Source organism: Carettochelys insculpta, chromosome 1 (genome assembly GCF_033958435.1).
Source record: "Carettochelys insculpta isolate YL-2023 chromosome 1, ASM3395843v1, whole genome shotgun sequence".
In the NCBI taxonomy this organism is placed as follows: domain Eukaryota; kingdom Metazoa; phylum Chordata; order Testudines; family Carettochelyidae; genus Carettochelys; species Carettochelys insculpta.
The window spans coordinates 177,796,139-177,802,435 of NC_134137.1; the positions used below are offsets into that span (position 1 = coordinate 177,796,139).

At 56.2% G+C, this 6,297-nt stretch overlaps 1 protein-coding gene across 1 annotated transcript in view; it reads right to left on the reverse strand.

Annotated features, from left to right (window-relative positions):
• SIM2 (SIM bHLH transcription factor 2) overlaps positions 1-4,948 on the reverse strand; it is a 98,547-nt gene extending 93,599 nt beyond the window's left edge. The window contains exon 1 of the mRNA XM_074996297.1: positions 4,890-4,948. The gene's annotated coding sequence lies outside the window, so the exon portion shown is untranslated. The remainder of the gene's footprint in view (positions 1-4,889) is intronic.
• Between the last annotated feature and the right edge of the window lie 1,349 nt (positions 4,949-6,297).

Here is a 6,297-nt window from a genome sequence, read left to right on the forward strand (position 1 = left end):
GAGCGGCGCTGCTGCAGCTCAAGGTCAAACCGCAGCCCCGGAGCAGCAAGCGAGCACAGCCGGGCGGAGCTGGGGCTGCGAGCGGCCCGGGCGCGCTGCTGAGCCGGGGCTGGATGATTCCGATCCCCCCCCGCCCCAGGGCCGCCCCACCGATGGAGGCGCGCCACAGCCCCCCCCCCCAGAAAAAAGTGCGCGCCCAAGGCGGGGCAGGTACACGCGCAATCCTTTGTTCTGGGCGAAGCAGCGGGAAGGGAAGAGACGCCCCGGGGGCGCTGCGGGGAGGGAAAGCCCTGCCCTGCCCTGGCAAACTACCTTGCTGTGCCCTGGGCTGCCGTGCTCAGAGTCATGGGGGCTCTGCCCTCCAACTTCCCCGCTACCCTGCTGTGCGTCTCCTCTCTCCCCCGGCAGCGCGGCCCTGTTCCTTGGTCGCACGCTAAGCTGCACTGCCCGGCTCCCCCGGGGTTCCCAAAGCCCGAGCTGGAGCGAGGGCTGTCCCCTGCCCCCGCGGAGAGGCTCAGCGAACCCCCCGGGGCTCACACCCTTTCTAGCCCTTTGCCAGACTCGGCAGCCTGAGCCCAGATCTCCTGATCCTGCAAGGACAAGGTCCCGGCAACCCCGCCTGCTCAGTGCGGCGCTCAGTGCGGCCTCCAACCAAGCCGGTCTGGGGATAAATCCGTATCCTGGGAACACCGGGCGCCACCCACAAAAGCGACCCGCCACAGCTCCCCGGCCGACGCCCAGGTCGCTGCGTGGGTGACTGCTCGGGGGGGGGGGCGGTGCTTTTAATAGGCCGGTGGGGTGTTAGCAGAGTCCCTCCCTTCGCCCCGGCCAGGTTGTTCCCTGGGGAGCTGAGCGGTTTTCCAGGCCGGTTTCAAGCACCGACTTGCAGCCACGTCCCCTGGAAGAGCTCCCGGCTGCCTAGCGGCCCGCGGTTGCACCGTGCGGCCCGGTGAGAAGGTTCTTTGAATGTTCAGCACCGCGCACAGGCGTGACACCCACAGGCTCAGCTCTGGAGAGACAAACGGGACCCCCCTGGCGCGCCCAGCCTGGCTCGCCTCCAAAAGCCCGGAAGGACGTTCAAGTGAGGGCCAGAGGAAAGCGCTGGGCGCCGCCGCCAAAGAAAGTGCAGGGGCAGAGGCGAGCCGCAGACGATTCCCCCCCCCCCCCCCCCCCCCCAAAGTACAGCAACAAAGTTAACAGCAGCTCCCTCGGCGGCCCGGCCCCGCCGCGCGGCAAAACACGGCGTGGCTAAAACAGGCAGGCAGGGGGCTAGGAGAGACGGAGCGCGCTTCTGCGCTCGCGCTGCGGCGCCAGGGAAAACCAGCTTCAAATCCAGGCTGATCGGGGAGAAAGGGGGGGGGATGCGAACGGGCAAAGGCAGCGGCCACGCGCGTGTGTTCACGTGTGCGTGTGTTCACGTGTGCGTGTGCGCGCTTGCTCCTAAAGCCTCTGCCCCAAGGAGAAGCCCTGAGGCACCTTATAGGCGAACGGCTCTTTAGGAGCGGGGGCGTCTGCGGCCGCATCTGGCCCAGGAGAGCTCATGCGCCAAAAGGTCTGTTGGCCCGCCAGGGGCCGCGGGGCTGCTCCTCGTTTTTGCCGACGCAGCCCCCCGGCGCTCCCCCTCCGACCCGTGAAGCAGCCGATCGCTTTTCCCTCTCAGCGGCGCGCTGCGCTTTACCCCCCGCCGCTGCGTTTGTGCAGAAGCGCGTTCCGCTGGCGCTCGCAGCCCTCCACCTAGGGCACGGCTCGGGGCTGGCGGCCCGGGGGGTGAGAGCTTTGCACGCTCAGGGGTTTCTTTGGGCTCCGCTTCGCCGTTCTCCGTGGCTGTGGAGACTCCGTGTCCAAGCTGTTCCGGAGAAGCAGGGTAGCGACCCAGCAGCAATTCTGTTTGCAAAGCGCGGGCGTGGTCCTTAAAACGATCCCTTCCCGCCGCGCCCGGTGCTGCGGGCAGGCGCGGGGCTTTGTTTCCCTTACCTCACCCCCCTTTCCTGAGCCTCTCCGACCAGAACCGGCCAAAGCACATCACCCTTCAGACCAGCGGCGTCTGCACCTGCATGCCCCCTTGGAAAGAGGGCTGCAAATGCGGGAAATCAGGAATGCAAAGGAGGCGCTGATTTACATACCCCACGCGTCCTTTGCATAATCTCTTTAGATTCTTTGGAAAGGAAAAGAAGCCGTGTAAATGCATTTCTGTCGACTATAATCCCATGTTCGAAGGAGGACAGATTCCTAATTTTTTTTAGGCCCCATGTTGTTTCGGAGAAGGCTGTGCTTCCTAATCTCCATTTACCCCGCTAGGATGCCAGGAAAGTTACAGCCCCGCTCAGGTTTGGCCGGCTTCCGAAAATATCGCTCCTATACGCATCTAACTTGGGTAATCAAAGCCCCTGTGCTAGGCACGGCTCCCAGCCAGGAGCCGATCTATCTCCCGGGGGCTTTTAGCAAAGGGGCACCCCTGCCACTTTTTCGGAGCGCAGGTTTCCAATTGTTTCCTGAGACGGAGGAATAAATCCCACCCCGAAGGACTTGTTGCCGGTCAGGATTTTGGGTGTTAACAAAGAAACTGCACACGTCTCTTATTAGTGTTAAGGTCATTCAAAGGTTCGCGCCCTGGGGCAGAAAAGTAAAAGTATGGGGGGGGGGGGCCGAAAAAGCAGCACAAACTGCCAAACAAATCCTTTCTACAAATTCTCTTTTCTCCCACAACCTGTACAACGGAAAAAGAGCCACCCAAATCATTTTCTCTGAGCAGGGACATAATATATCAGCCAACAAATAATCTACTGCGGTTATCATTACAAGCGCATAAACAAACATTATACCCGTCTAACATCTTCGGTTTGTAAAATCAAGCAGGAACACCTATGCAGTTCCACACGCGTGGTTGGGCTTTGGAAGCTAAAAGACAATCTGTCCTTGCTCAACTTAGCCCAGCTGGTATAAACGTGATGTGACAGATCACGCCAGCTTTTCCCATACTCTCCATGCTTTATTCGGCGACTATGTTCCTGAAAACCGATCCCTATCGATAGTAATATCACCGGCTGGGAAAGGCTTGAGGGTTCAGAGCCGCAAACTGTCCTGAACTGGGAAGGCACTGCAATTAGATTGGACCTCCGCTTTCACACAGTACAGAGACAATCAAATCGAAAGGATGCACATGTGAACACCTACACGTGGGAGCCTGCTTGCCCTGCTCGGGAATCGATGTCCCGCTGTAACAGGGACACACCGAACAAACAAGAGGACCGTGTTTATAATGAAACTGCTTTCAAGCTGCGTCATAAAATGTCATTGAAATTTCCCCCCTACAAACTTGAATCCCGCCGATGAGTCTTTTTAAAATCCCCACCCCCCACCCCAACAGAAAAATCTGGCCGGATCTGGCAGCATTCGCAGGGGAAAATATGTTAGGGGGAAACATCACAGAAAAATCCGTATTTAAAACAATTCCAGTCGACAGGCACTACACGTCGTGTGTGATAAGACAACTCGCTCCACTGTTTCTATTCGCCCGCAGGATATTTTTGATGTAAATTAAGAATACTGTCCCCTAACGCGGCTATGATCCCTGAATATGCCAATTAACCTTTTGATAGCAAAGCCATTACAGCAAATACTCTTGGCCGAGAAAAGTCCTCTGATTAGACGTTTGAAATACAATCTCTAAGTAGATGAAACTTAAAATAAAAAGTACATCTCTGAAATAGCGGCCAAAGCTGACCAAGGCAGATCTCGATAGACTTGTATCCTAAGAAATCTGTCGACATTTGGCCAGAAATCTGATGCAGTGGGTCTGACCTAACAAATAAAACTGTTAGGTTTTTAAGGTGCTCCGGGACGGCTTGCTTTGTGTGGCGAAGCTACAGAGGGACACGGCTATCCCTCTGAAACAATTTGTCTCCTAAGGACACATTACAAAATAACTGCCGATAAAACTGGAGCAGCTGCGGCAAAGATCTTCCTTGATGGTATTTTTCCTCGATTTATTTTATAAAGAAATTCCACCCATGGGATTCCACAATAAAAGAAGAAGAAAAAGAAATCTGGAGAAAGAAGCTCGTTATTTTCCTTGACTTACGCATTTCTCTGACCTTACCCAAAAACCTATTTGTACGTAACCGTTGCTTTTTCTTTTTTAAAGTGTTAAAGACAACCATTTAGTTTTCGCAGGTTTTAACTGAACAGTCGCTTTCACTTCAGATCATGTAATATCTCCCTTCAGAGCAGTTGGTGGAAAAAGTACAGTGAAATCAGAGTTCCAGAGGGGTAGCCCTGTTATTCTGTATTCCCAAAAACCAGAAGAAGTCCCGTGGCACCTTATGACCCACAGATATATTGGGGCATAAGCTTTCCCGGACAAAGACTCTCATACATCTAAAGAAGTGAGTCTCTGCCCAGGAAAGCTTATGCTCCAATAGGATGCCACAGGACTTCTCCTTTAGCCAAATCAGAGTCGGGGGAAATTAGTCTGTAGCTTCACAAATAACCATCAATCCTGAAGCACCTTCAAGCTCAGGAGCTCATAAATGTGCTAGCCTTTAAGGTGCTACAGGACTGCTTGTTACCGGGGAAACTGGCCCGCCTAGGTCTGATCCAGAGGGAAACTGTTTACACATGTAAATTCGTTCTTTAGAAGCAGGCTACCCTGCAACGTTTGTGGGGGCTTCCGGGGCAGGGAGGGAGGGAGGGAGGGCGGCTGCGCAATGGCTTTTCCCTGTTGGCTGGCGACCTGGAGGAAGGACCGATCCGCCAGCCACGTGCCAGTCGCTTGCTCTCAGCACCGCCCAGCACAGGAAACTGCCGATCAGTTTCAGCCCCATGGACTTCCCTACCCCGGGCGCTGGGCCGCGCTCCCGCGCTGGGTCCCCCTTTGATCTCTGTCCTACCGGCGGTGCAGTGCAACTAATAGCCGGGCAGCGCGGCGACGGGCGCGGACAGCCCTGCCGCCCAGAAACCGGCAACTTCCAGCCCCCGCTGCCCGGCGGTAGCGTGGCCTGGCGCCCTGTCCCGCAGAGCGATTCAGTCCTCCGGGCCACGTGGGCGCCAGAGACTCCCCCCCGCCGCTCCCCCGCGCGGCGCCCCGCCCTGCCCCGCTCCAGAGACGCGCCTCCCGTTGGGCAGCGCCTCTCGCCTCCAGCCTCGGCTGCCGAAGACATCAATCGGTTCCCTACGTCCGGCCGCGAGCCCCGCCCCCCTGCGCCCGGCTCCAGAGAGAGGTGCACGGGCCGGGCGGGGGAGGGAGCTCTGCGGAGCTCAGCCCACCCGGAGTCAGTTCGTTGTAGTGGGCAGGGCGGGGTGCAGAACAAGTGGGGACCTGGGAGGACAGGCACAACTCCCCTCCCCCCATATATTAAAATATTCATGTGACTCCTCTTCGTGCTTGTTAACACTCTTGCTGCAGAATACCGTTACACTTCCATTAATTGCAAGGTAAGAGTAACAGCACACAGGGCTGTCGTTCCATTAAAGCCAATTGTTTCAACAAAATGGAGTTATGGAGCCTGGGGCCATTGCCCCTCCTGCCTTTATGTTATATTCCCCTGCTGGTAGTGGGGCTTGAGCCAGAGGCAGCCAAAGAACTAAAACAATTCCTGGGGCCAGCGAGGCTGATCAGCACAGCAGGCCCAATTCCGCCCCTTTCGGTAGGCACTTCTGCTCTGTTGGGCTGTGTGTGTGTAACTGCAGTGGGATGTTGTCCACTTGCTGCTCAGGAACAAAGGCAAGGGGCAGAATTCTCTACACCACTTATATTAACTGCTCTTGTCCTTGTACAGGTGGAAGGAGGCAGGCTTAGTGCAGAACACCGGGGTCCAATAGGAATTCAAAGGTGACCACACTTACTGTTGTCATCTTTCCATATTCCCCACATTGTTATACAAAGCTTTATAGATCCAGGCACTCCCAGCATCCTCCACAGCTCAAAATAAATACCCCCTCCCTCCCTCAGAGCCAGGCACTCCAGAGCCCCTGTTCTAATTCAATGCTTGTGATTCATCAGAGCCGCCAACCACTTCTGCCATCAAGCAGTGGGGCGTGTGTGCAGAGCGGGTGGACGGCACTCCCTGCGTGTGGCTCTCAGAAGGAGCCGCATTAAAAGGCTCCAAAAGCTGCATGCGGCTCAAGAGCCGTGGGTTGGCCACCGCTATATTCACCACAACACAGGGTTCTATGTGGCAAGTGGTGAACCTATTGGACACCCCGGTGTAGAGAAGTGTTATGTCAGAATTACTTGAAAGGCCTGAAATACGTGTGCTTGAACCCCTGCACAAATCTGTGCAGGATCAGACGTGGGGG